General features: G+C 45.6%; 1 protein-coding gene across 1 annotated transcript in view; it reads left to right on the forward strand.

The window, feature by feature from the left end:
* CCSER2 (coiled-coil serine rich protein 2) overlaps positions 1-13,553 on the forward strand; it is a 410,112-nt gene that overhangs the window by 299,771 nt on the left and 96,788 nt on the right. The gene's annotated exons all lie outside the window — the stretch shown is intronic.

Below are 13,553 nucleotides of genomic sequence, written 5' to 3' on the forward strand. Positions count from 1 at the left end.
GCACAGTGACACTGCGTGCGCTCACGTAGGTGGGTGGGTGCACAGTGAACAACAGGTAGGTATATGCAGTGGGTATTACATGTGCATCTGTCACACACAGGAAGTAGTCAGTTGTAGTGTTGTGGGGTGCTTTTTTAGCAATAAGAATTAGCAAGGAGCAAGCTAAGAAGCCTACAAGAGCCTTGTAACGATCCGCTCAGCTGCCTGCGCAGGCAGGCAGCCTTTTGATCATTATTCAGGTCTGCATGCTGCAGGACTCTGGAAAGAAGACCTTCTGTCAGTTTTGCAGCTTGTGCTTGCTGAGGAATTTGCATACGTTGTCATGCAAATTGCCTGGCCACATTTATTGGAGGCGTGTACTATAAGTACTATGTGTGTCCCACAATGCTTCGCTGCTCATAGAGGTTTGTTCCTGCTGGACTCACCTGGAGTGTCAGCCACTGCTATCTTAGTATAGTTAATTCTTGGGGAGTGCTCCTTGCATTCCTAGTTAGTGCAGTCAGTTTGTGTATAATTTGTACTGCCTATTCTGTCCTGTCTTGTCTGTCGCGATTGCACTGTCACCAGCGGCGGTTGATAGCGAATCGCTCTGTCTTGTTTGGATCGCACTAGCCTCTAGCGGTAGCGGCTGTGGATCCTTCTGATCTAGTTCCTGGAGTGTAAGCTGGAGCAGCGGTTGCTACCAGCTACCTCATCTGATCTGTCTTGTTTAGATCGCACTAGCCGCTAGCGTTAGCGGCTGTGGATCTTTCTGATCTGTGTTCCTGCTTGGATCACACTTGCTCTGGCGGAAGAGCGGTGGATCCTTTCTGCCTAGTTCCTGTTTCTCGTTTGTCTGTCTTGTCTGATACGGGCGCTTGCTGTAGGCTCGATGAGGTAACCGTTAAGCAAGCGTTCACGTTCTTTGTTTCGTGTTTGTCTGTTGATGGTTAGTTAGGCCTGCTTGTCTCTATTGTGCTTATCACGTGGAGACCGCGCATAACCGCGTGCACTGTTGCGAATGAGTGCGGTGTTCGCGGTTAGCTAGCGTTTATTATTTTCCGTATCTTCTCATTGTATGATTTGCTGTGCCTTTGCTATCCTCGTATTCTGTTCTGATCTGCCTTGTGTCACTTCTGGCAATCGCCGTTCTTGGCGGTTGCGTTTCTGTTTCGCACCTGCTGTTTGTGCGCGGTCGTGGGGTGGCGACTAGATTGGCGCACACACATACAACCTGTCCCTTTGCTCGTTCTCATTCGCAATCGCTTCTCTTGCGATTGCGTTCTGCGCTTCGTGCAATTCCTGTCTGGCATTTGTGGAGGTGCAGGGGATTGGTTCCTCTGCGCTCCCCAGCGCCCTCTGCCGACAGGAATTTCCCTCTACTGGTGCTTGCACCAAAAGCTGGGTTCTAGTATCTTGACACGCTTGTGGAGGACCTCCGCAGAGTCAGCGCACATCTTTGTGCGCTGAACACGGAGATATCCCACAATCGTTACAAGCCTACTAAGCTTTCCCTATGAGAGTCTGCAGCAGCTATCCCTTCACTATTTACTGCAGGCACACGAGTGAGTGAATAGCCTGACACTGCCTGCCTTTTATAAGGGGGGGGGGGGGGGCTCCAGGAGGGAGTGTAGGCTAATTGGCTTCAATGTGCCTGCTGACTGTGAGGTAGAGGGTCAAAGTTGACCTTCATGATGCACTATGGGGGCGAACCGAACTTCCGGAAAACACTGAATTTCGCCGGGAACCGTTCGGGCCATCTGTAATGAACGATAGTGAAACGTTTCCTCATGGTGCCCAGTCTGTATAACGAGACAGAAATGAGCACATCTGGACCTTACTTTCTAAGGACCAATGTGTGCTCAGTAAAATATATTGAACTGGTGACAAATGCATGAACAACATTATAAATATCATAATAACGGCCAGTGTGTGCGAAAGAACATGAACGTACATGCCTGGACCCTACTTACTAAGGACCATTGTACATGCAGCACTGCATCAGTGTAAGCAACCTAGGAAGGAAAAATTATCATTAAGGCCTACCTTTGCTAGTGTTCCTAGGGCGTAGATCCAGTATGTTTTTTGCTTTAACAGGGCTTGTGTAATATTGCTGCCCCAGGGGACAAAAAATCCTTTTTAAACCACTCACCTTTCACCCATTTGTGCTGCCTCCATGGTCCCTTAGAGCATGGTCAGTAACTGAAGTCAATTGCTTACCATCATTTTTTTTCTCACTGAGTTAAACACATTTTCAATACATGTTTCTGGATCCTAGATTTAAGCATGTTCTTAGTTTGGCCCACGGATAATTTGTTGCATGGACACCAATGTAAGTAGCCACACCAGTCTGATGATTGATACATTCCTTCACAAAATGTGTTATTCCAGTTTTTGGCTGATGACATTTCATGTGGGAATCATCATGGAACAAATGTTACATTGTCCACATAGAAAGACATGCTAGATCTTTGGGCAATGCCGGAGGGCTCCCATACACATACAAGCCATGGCTAAGTATCATGTAGCATGTGTACTCAGCTTAAAGCAAACCTGTGGTTGGGAAAAACAAAAAAGTAAATTACTTACCTCAGTAGAAAGACGCCTCTGGACCCTCCATAGGCTTGTCCGATCCGTCTTGACTACCTACCATTGGACCCTGGGAGCCCTTTTTGTTTCTGCAGCAGTGCACCCATCCTTGAACAAGCACAGCCACAGTGCGTGTGCGCAGTAACATGGAGCTGCTTGTGCACGGAGGAAAAAGCCAGAATAAACGGCTCTGTGCTACTGCACCGGCACAGGCCACCTTGTGCCTGTATAGTGTGGGCGCACTTGTAGATATATGGGAGCGCAGCCACACAACTAATTCAAAATGCCCTTGTTGAATAGGGTCCCAGTACTGGAAATGCAAGCTCAATGGGGATGGGGGAAGCCTCTGGATTATCCAGAAGCTACCATCTACTTAGGTATCTCCTCACTTTGATTGGCCCAATAGTCTGCCTGTCACTTGACAGGCAGCCTATTGGGCCAATCAAAGTGCGGGGATCACATCCTTTAAAGTGTCAGGACCCGCAGGGGCTCAGGGCGGGACAAGTGGAGCTGGTGTAAAGTAACTTGCGCTCACTATGCTGCACTACAGCAGCACAGCGTACGCTTCGGTGAGTGACGTTTATTACTCACATTACGCTGTCAGTACTGCGCGTAGTATGCGGACTGATTAAATAGCGCGAGAAACAGGAGGTTACTCGCGCTATTATGTTAGTGAATCAACCCCAGAGTTCTGGAGTGGGAAAGAAGAGCTACCAGAAATGAGGTGTCTGACAGCCCTTTAGTTAGTTACCAGCCCAGTAATGTGAGTACTTGAGATGTATCCTGTCATAGGAGTGCAGCAAGCCTCAGTTAAAATAATATAAAGAATTTTAAGTATTAATAGTAGAATTGGTCAATGAGATAGCAAATAATTCCAGCTTGCATGACAATTTCATGGAAATTGTATGCAGCTTGGAAATGAGCCATTCAAATCAACCAGAAGTTGATTATAGTTTGCATGAGATTTGTATGCAAGCCAGAATACTATTCATCTCATTTACCATCCCTAATTAAAAGCATGAATGATACATGCGATCTATGCATAGTAAATTATTAATCTATGTTTTGCCCCGGAGTTCTACTTTAATAGATGTTCAGATAATTAAAAGTAATTGCGGTATACTCTAATAGATGCCAGAAGCACCTTTGTGTGACAAAGCACTACCTTTTATTGGATAGGGAGTTAAGGGTTAGTAGATGGCGGCTTTGGAAGAAAAAAATATTTTTGATAAGTGCAAAAATCTAATAGAAGTGTTCAAGCTGACCCGATAAAGGTGTCTTTCAAGATTAATTGGATTTTGTCTCTTTGTTTTCAATGTGTCTGCACAGGGGATAGAAACATATTACATTGCGTAAAACATGGTATATATCTTTCATTAAAAGAATGCTTGACATGAGCAGATTTTTGCACTTGCTCCTGCCTCAGTCTGATGCTTTCATGCTGAAGATTAAAATTAAAGGAAAGACAATGGACCTTGGGGTTTGCTACATGGCTGGAGAGCACAGATCAATTTAAAGGGAAATTACAGTGTTTCTAAGTTTTGGCTAAAAGCTTTTGAAACGTGTGTTTCTTTCTTATAAGGAACACGGTATATGAAATGTAAGTGGTGTTATCGTTGCCCCGCATCAGTTAGGCACCGGGATGAGCTGCTATTAGTAAAATACTGGACTACTCGGCACCTATCCTAATCTTAAAAAGGAACTTCAGCCTAAACAAACATACTGTCATTAAGTTACATTAGTTATGTTAATTAAAATAGATAGGCAATATAATCTTTTACCCACCCTGTTTTAAAAGAACAGGCAAATGTTTGTGATCATAAGGGCAGCCATCTTTTTGGTTGAAAGAAGGTGACAGGGAGCATGAGACACAGTTCCAACTGTCCTGTGTCCTGATCAGCCCTCCCAGTTGCTAGGCAACGTGAATAACAACATAGGAAATCCCATCATGCTTTGCACAGCATCAGGGGAAAGAAGCCTGGGCAGTTTTCTTTAATGTGATGGAGCGTAGCTAAAAATGCAGCTAAAAATGAGATTTCTATAAGAAAAACAAAGTTCTGATGTTGTGAAACTGTTAAAGAAACACCAATCCTTTTCAGTTCTGCTGAGTAGATTTTTAGTCCGGAGGTTCACTTTAACCCTCAGTTTAAAGTGCCTAACCTGAACTCCTTCACCTAATGCCTAACCCTAACCTTGCCAGAGGTTCATAACATTCACCCCCCCCCCGCACCTAATGCTTAAGGTTAAGCCCCCTAAAAGTTCCTAACACTAATTAAATTTGTGCGCCCAAACTACCAATAGTTGTAGTTGAACGTCTATGTCAACCGTTACATTTTAATACTTTCATCCAGCACTCAAATGACTGCCTCAGTTTCCAATTGCCAAAATTTAACACAGGCGTCAGGACAACCTGATCCGCCTTACTGTAGCTTTTGAATCACAGTTATATGGTTAGAAGTGGAGGAATCCATAGTGTATACAAAAGTTAAACTATAACACCTCTTGTGATGAATAAGTAGAGTAGAACATTCCAGAATTAGAGATTTTCCAATATTTGGTGTGTTTTCTTTAAATCCTTATAATACTGCAGCAGCCTGTGACTGTGACTCACAGTTAAAAGTCAGTTATGTTAACTACTTGAGGACCACAGTGTTAAACCCCCCTAAAGACCAGGCCATTTCTCACTTAATAGGCCACTGCAGCTTTAAGGCCTTGTTGCAGGGCCATCCAACTCAGCACAAGTGATTCCCTCCCCCCCCCCCCTTTTCTCCCCACCAACAGAGGTTTCTGCTGGTGGGGTCTGATCGCTCCCCCAATGTTTATTTTTTTATATATAAATATTTATTGTTTTATTTTGTTAATAAATATGCCTATTTTTATTTTTTATTTTAATACTCCTTCCTCCCTCCCTCCCCCCGCAAGCCAATCATGGTGATCAGCGCTGTACAGCAATAAAAGACGGCGTTTCAGCGTTTCGCCGTCTAACTGTCGATCTGGGAAACTGAAGGCGGAATGGGGGTGCGCGCGTTCGCCTGCAAACCACGCCCCAAGGACCTTAAGCCGATCGGCGTTAGGCGGTCCAGGTGCTGCCACCGCGTCCGCGCCCATCGGCGTGACGCGGTCGGCAAAAGGTTAAAGAGCACCTGAACTGAAAAATAAAAAAGTCAAAATTACCATACACCGGTCATACTTACCCCCTGTGTACTCTACTACTCAATCTCTTTCTCCTCTTCTGCGTCCCATTTGTCCACTGTGATCAATTTAATTCTTCGTACTCCATTTTAAAAATGGCCATTACCCCATAACAGCTTCCTGGTCAGCACACTGTTAAACTGTAATATCACCCACTTGAGCCATAGGGAAACATGGGCATTACCAAAATATTGTCAGAACCGGAAGGGATCACTGTAAGAAGAAAATGGTGAGCTTCTGAGAGGAACTGACAGTGAGGTTAGTATGTAATATTCATTTGCAGCTACGTCATGTGTTTATTTTAAATAATTTTACTCGCTTCAGGTTCCCTTTAAGACAAATGACAGCTCTCAAAATGACATTAGAGTGAATGAGATCACTTTGAAGAGTCCCCATTACCAGCAACCCACACTGTTTTCAGGACTCACCTAATCACAATATACCATACTAAGTCCTCTTTCACATGGGAGGCTGAACTGGGCAACTGTTGGGCAGTTCAGCCTACTTTCTGCTGGCCCTCAAGCTCCTTTCAACTGGAAATTAGTGCAGCCACATGGGTAGCATTTGGGACCCCCAGCAAAACTCCTGCCGGCATAGGTTGGTGGGCTAAGGGGGCCCGGTCCTGTGCAATGTGTAATGCAGAGCAGCTGCAGTGTCATGCATCACCTCCAGCAGAGCAACATGTCTTTACTTCTCTCTTCACTGTAACCACTGTACAGCCTATCTATTTGCAGCTCTTGATGCATGTCTCATGAAATGACTGTTGTTATGGTAACATACGTTACTTACATGCATTAACATAGTGACGCTTGAGTTACCCATGTACTGCAGGTGCCACTTATTGCACAACACGCGGTGCGGTGCTCTACTGCCATTAGTACCAGCTGCTACATACATTTATGTATGTCACTGGTGAGCTGGGCACAAGCTGAGCCGAATGACAGCTCACCCTGCTGCAGCTCAAATTCCTGGTGGCATTAAAAACTATTCCCCCTCCAAGTCATAGCAGCTCAGAGGGAAAAGTAATTTGGGTTCTGGCTATAGCTCGAGCACAAGGCATGGACTATAGCATTACTGCCATAGTGGGACCCATCTCAGGGGCTATGTGGCCAGCGCTCGGCACTAAAACTGTGTGCTTTGCAGCTGCCTGCATGTGGCAATATTACCAGAAGCATTTTCCATCTTGACTGTGTCTGTCTTGAAGCCAATCCTGATGTCTTTTTCTCCTCTGCCTGATTTTTCTCCTCTGCCTGATTGTGTATGCATTGCCCGCCCTTTTCCGAGTCTTCAGACACTCCCACCCAGCTCTGTAGTAGGAAGCGCATAAATCATCATTGTGCAACTCTGCAGAGCTGGTTTATTTGTATGGATAGGATTTTAGAAGCTGCTGCAGGGGGTGAGTCATTTTGTCAGCTTCTCAGCACCATAAACTTTGGCCAATCAGAGAGGAACAGAGGTGTTGGAGGGGAAAACGGGCGGGAAAAAGGCTTTAGCCAATCGGGCTGCATTAGTTTTGTCTGAGGGGAATAACTATTATTAGAAGAGGAGGAAAGTAAAGAGGAAAAAAAGGCACTGCATGCACTGGGACTTCCTTTGTCCGGCAATGTACCAAATAAGAGCCAGGAGACCTGGGGAATGATATTCTATGGAAAAGAAAAGTTAGAGTGATTGTGGATTTTTGGATTTCCTGGTTAGCATATTTATTACTTAACAGATAAAAATAGAGAACTGATTTTATGCCTGACAATTACTCTTGTCAGGATAAATGAAAGTAATACATTTGTTTTACAAATCTACACAATTCCAGAAACTAGAACAGATTTATCAACAGCAGTACAATGTGAGTTTGAGCAGATCTGGTGCAGAAGTTGTTGCTCAAAAAGGCCAAACAGAATCCTGGATCGGGACATTTGCTTTATTTTTGCATCAGTTCTGCTCCGATCTCCCTTGCAGTGGTTTTGATAAATCTGCCTCAATGTTCTCCTAAGCTGGAGATAGTTGGAGAATGAGAATGCCACCTTGCAACTACAAACTCCCCAACCTTTGAACAACTCGTACCATGGTTTGTTATAACCCAGATAACTGCTGTGAACTCTCACTGCCAAATAGTAGATACTTTTTTAATAAACCCAGGCCAAGTTCATATTATTATTGAACTGTGGTTAAAAAAATCCTACATAATAAGGAATATTTCACAGTTTTCTGGTTTGTTGCAGTTGTGGTTCAACACCCTGCTGGGTGCTCTGTGTACTTTGTGTCATTTTAAATGACACCTGAAATGAGAGGGATATGGGGGCTGCCATATTTATCTGCTTTTAAACAATGCAGATTTCCTGGCAGTCCTGCTGATCCTCTGCCTCTAATACTTTGAGTCATAGACCCTTAACAAGCATGCAGATCAAGTATTTTTGACTGTAGTCTGACTGGATTATCTGCAAGTTTGTTTCAGATGATTAGAAGAACTACAAGGCAACTGGTATTGTTTAAGAGGAACTAAATATGGGGGACTTCATTTTCCTCTCAGTTCAAGTGTCCTTTAAAGTGTATCCGAGATAAACTTTTACTTATTGCATAATTGTGTTCCTTTCATATAGTTTATAGGGCATTCCTCAAGCCAAATACTTGTTTGTTTTGTTTTAATACTCTAATTCCCTATAAACTAAACAATCCTCACCCACAGCTCCTTTTGTGCCTTGGCACTGTAGCAAAGGCTTATGGGAGCTCAGTCTGGGCAGGAGGAGGAGGTTACTAGCCATTGATTTCAGAGGAGGAGGGAGGAGGAGAGGGGACTGCATTTACACACAGGCAATCTGATAGCATCTCCAGCCCTCAGCCTGGGACAATGTGACAAACAGAACATAGCTGCCCTCATTGTATCACAGGAATAAATAATCATAAACTTTTGAAGCTGTTTGCAGCTAGATATGCTGTGTAAACTATCTAAAGTTTAGATAAGATATATAGACAAGTTACTTGTTATAGTTAGTTTTTCATCTCGGATCCGCTTTAAGACTCGCCAGCAGTGAGCAAGTTAGGGAATAGGATAGGGCCCATAATGTGTAAAAGACAACATTGGCATTGCATGTATTAATCAATAATAATAATAATTACACTATCTGGGTAACACAATACATAGATTCTGTAAAACTCGGTAAACTTTATGTGCACCCTCTACACATATTAATATTGCCAAGGTTTTCTGAAAATATCCCCATGTCACATGCCAAGTAGTGGAAGGACCCTTAATGATTGCATGAATTTTAAATACCAATTTATTTTAAAATTGTGCATTTTTCAATGACTCAATGTTATGTGCACTTGCTATAACTAAATTTCCTTGGCAGGTTCACTTACAGTAATTTCCAAGAGATCTGAGCGTAAAGAATAATTCTGTGACAGGGAGGAACACTGCGGTACATATTAGCATATGATAAATAGAGTTTGGCTTTCTGATTAACTTTTGCTGAACTGTATTTCAGTGTAGCGTTTGTTGCTTACTAATGCTAGCTCATGAAGTATAGCATATTTTAAGGATGAAGTTCAGGGCCTGCAGGATTTTATATTGAGATAATTTTAATTTATTAAACTATCCCTGCATCCATTTGTCTGGCTTTTGTGGCCGCAAAGCATCTCTATTATTTTGTCTGTACTCTTGTTTTTGGTTTCATATGGGTCTCATCAATAAAACTCATCATTTCCACTTTGCTTGTCATAGAAAACAAAACTGTTTTGCACATAAAATCAGTATTTCTTTCACAACTTTTTTTCTGGCTTCTGTGGCCTTTGTACTTCCAGCCTGCCAACTTGTATGATGTGTAATCACTAATCCCTCTTTATGGCTTTCTTATTACTTCTATTATGCAATCTCTTGATGTTCATTTAGATCTGGTTTATTGGTGGGTTGTCATGTTACCGCACTGCTAGCCCCCCTATCTAAATTCAGTGTCTAAATGATTTTAGTGGATGTTTTCCATTTTTTGCTTTTTTAAATACTCAATAAGCTTTTTGTATATTTCAATATCTGGTACAACACTCCGTGTTTTTTTTTTTTTGCATGTTTATATTTCTACTTAGCTGAGAGATTACATTTATCTAATAGATAGTGGGTACCTTCTCTTGTATGCTCGAAACTTTAGTACACAAATGGGTGGATTAAGAGTGAGGTGAATAAATCGGAGGATTGACTCACTATCCTTCGCTGGACACAACATCTAGTCTACTCCATGGTCATGGTGAGCATTCAATATTGATGTATGTGAGGTCATAGTGATTGAAAGTGCAATAGTCTCACATTGCAATTGCACTATGCAATACAGTGTTTGAAAGACTAAGGACAAGCGCCTGGTCTCCAAGCAATGTAATCTTTGGGGCTGATTCATGAAGTTGCACTTCTACAGCAGCGCGAGCTCCTTGACAGCACTGCAAGCTAAATACAGGGAGGCATGCTATGCGAGGTCGTACAGCTTAGCGTGCAGGGGCGTAGCAATAGGGGGTGCAGAGGTAGCGACCGCATCGGGGCCCTTGGGCCAGAGGGGCCCCAAAGGGCTCTCCCTCAGTTACAGTATTCTCTCCCTATTGGTCCTGTGCTCATAATAATCACTTCTATAGATATAATGAATAGAGGTAATCATTAACAAGCTGTTCCCCATCCCCTTCTTGCACCTCTGACACTGTAGTTGCCATTGGCAGGTTTTGGTGCGTCGTGTAAATTGTTATGTATAGAGTGCTTGGGGGGCCCCATTGTAAAACTTGCATCGGGGCCCACAGCTCCATAGCTACGCCACTGTTAGCGTGCCTTCACTGCCTTCCTGTATGTAGCGTGCAGTCGCAATACTTCAGAGCAGCGGACAGCATTTAAAGGAGCTAAGGAAACATGCAACACTGCACAACCGTGTGTAGCGTGCCTCCCTGTATTTAGCTCATGGAGCTTGCACTGCAGTAGCGGCGGAGCTTCATGAATCACCCCCCTTGTTTGAAAAGCATTATCCTACACACCGATCATGGAAAGAGTACCTTCTACTTGCATTGGATCTCTTTTGTGATTTGCAGAACGGTAACTAAAGGTGGCCGTACTCGAGCTTCAAACTCATATACAGAAGACTCCTGTCAGATCAAATGTGATCAGAGAGGGAGGGATCTATTACTGCCACACACTAGGCACATGTTTTAATAGATTTCAGCTTGACATCTATCAAAAATCTATTAAACCACAGTGTGTCATTGTTCGATGCAGCGATACTGGCTGTCAATCTGCTGCCACTCCTGACCTGCTGCCGATTGATCCAGATCTTCCGTCTGGTGCGATTGACTCAATCGACTTTGGCTGAAAATCGATCGATTGGGCCAGCCGTGGCATTGATTTCAGACATATTCAAAGTGATTGAGTCTGCCGCAAAATCTATAAATGTATGGCCATCTTTAGAATAGAAGTTTTAAGGAATGAAAAATGTGTTACAATATACTTAAAGAGACTCTGAAGCGAGAATAAATCTTGCTTCAGAGCTCATAGTTAGCAGGGGCATGTGTGCCCCTGCTAAAACACCGCTATCCCGTGGCTAAACGGGGGTCCCTTACCCCCCTGAAATCCCCTCCATGCAGCCGGGGATTTCTTCCTGTTAGAGGCAGGGCTAACCGCTGCAGCCCTGCCCCACGCATGTCTGTCAGCGCGGATCTCCGCCTCTCCCCCGCCCCTCTCAGTCTTCCTTCGCTGAGAGGGGCGGGGGAGAGGCGGCGATGCGCCGCTGATAGACGCGACTAGAGGCAGGGCTGCAGCCGTTAGCCCTGCCTCTAGGCGCAGCAACATCTACGACCAATTTGGTCTTTGATTTTGCGGGGGGGGGGGGGGGGGGGGGTTGGGGGTGATGGGACCCCCATTTAGCCGCAGGATAGCTAACTATGAGCTCTGAAGCGAGAATTATTCTCACTTCAGTGCAGGGCCGGTCCTGGACTTTCTGCTGCCTGAGGCAAAGATCGTAAAGGCGCCCCCCCCCCCCCCCAATATTTCTACATAACATTACATCCCCCACACAACCGACCGTGTCCGTGAAGGAAAGCCTGAGTGACGCAGCAAAGTGAGTGACTGACTCACCAGGGATTGGGTCTCCCTCCGGGTCTGGCGGTGGCGAAGGGCGGGCATCCGCATCCAGCATGCATCCTGCACTGGCAGGGGACAGACGGCTGCGGTCTGCGGCGGGCATGCTCCATCTCGGATCTGAGGGATCTCGCGCTGGGCCAGTGAGCGGCGGCCGGCGGCAGCCAGCCAGCCTCATCATCATCGTCACGGTCATGTCGGCGGCGCTCGCTGCTCAGTGACTGACCATGACAATCAGCCGCAGCCAGGGCAGCAGAGCGGGCGGCAGCTGCCGCCATCAAATCAGCAGGCTTAGGCACTAGGCAGCGTCACCAGCGTGCAGCCTTGGAGGAGACAGGAGAGGCTGCAGAGCTCGGAGTCGTCGGACTCGGAGGCCGGCGGCAACAGTGCAGTTTCTAGGCTAAAATGCACCCAGGGCGAGGGTGTAAAAATTGCGCTCCCCCCCCCCCCGGTATAGGTAGCCAGCTATAGGTCCCCCCCCCCCGAGTATAGGTGGCCAGGCATGGGTGAGCCAGTAAAGTTGCCCCCAGTATAGGTTAGCCAGGTAGTTTCCTCCAGTATAGGTAGCCAGTATAGTTGCCCCCAGTATATGTTAGATAGGCAGGCACCCCCCCCCCCCCCCGCCCCGGTATAAGTTAGATAAGTAGGTGCCCCCAGTACAGGTTAGCTAGGTAGGTGCCTCCAATATAGGTAGCCAGTATAGTTGCCCCCAGCATAGGTTAGATAGGTAGGTACCCCCAGTATAGGTTAGTTAGGTAGGTGCCCCCAGTATAGGTAGCCAGTATAGTTGCCACCTGTATAGGCTAGCTAGGTAGGTAGGTGCCCCCAATACAGGTTAGATAAGTGCCCCCAGTATAGGTTAGATAGGTAGCTTCCCCCCAGTATAGGTTAGATTAGGTCGCTGCCCTTCAGTATAGGTTAGATTAGGTAGGTGCCCCCAGTACAGGTTAGATTAGGTAGGTGCCCCCAGTATAGATTAGATAAGTAGCTGCCCCCAGCATAGGTTAGACAGGTAGCTGCCCCCCAGCATAGATTAGATAGGTAGCTGCCCCCCAGTATAGGTTAGATAGGTAGCTGCCCCCCAGTACAGGTTAGATTAGGTAGGTGCCCCCCAGTATATGATAGATAGGTAGCTGCCCCCAGTACAGGTTAGATTAGGTAGGTGCCCCCCAGTATAGGATAGATAGGTAGCTGCCCCCAGTATAGGTTAGATTAGGTAGGTGCCCCCCAGTATAGGATAGATAGGTAGCTGCCCCCCAGCATAGGTTAGATAGGTAGCTGCCCCCCAGTGTAGGTTAGATAGGTAGCTGCCCCCCAGTATAGGTTAGATAGGTAGCTGCCCCCCAGTATAGGATAGATAGGTAGCTGCCCCCCAGCATAGGTTAGATAGGTAGCTGCCCCCCAGTATAGGTTAGATAGGTAGCTGCCCCCCAGTATAGGTTAGATAGGTAGCTGCCCCCCAGTATAGGTTAGATAGGTAGCTGCCCCCCAGTATAGGTTAGATAGGTAGCTGCCCCCCCGTATAGGTTAGATAGGTAGCTGCCCCCCAGTATATGATAGATAGGTAGCTGGCCCCCAGTATAGGTTAGATTAGGTAGGTGCCCCCCAGTATAGGATAGATAGGTAGCTGCCCCCAGTACAGGTTAGATTAGGTAGGTGCCCCCCAGTATAGGTTAGATAGGTAGCTGCCCCCCAGTATAGG

The sequence above is a fragment of the Hyperolius riggenbachi genome, chromosome 10, assembly GCF_040937935.1.
Source record: "Hyperolius riggenbachi isolate aHypRig1 chromosome 10, aHypRig1.pri, whole genome shotgun sequence".
Lineage (NCBI taxonomy): Eukaryota > Metazoa > Chordata > Amphibia > Anura > Hyperoliidae > Hyperolius > Hyperolius riggenbachi.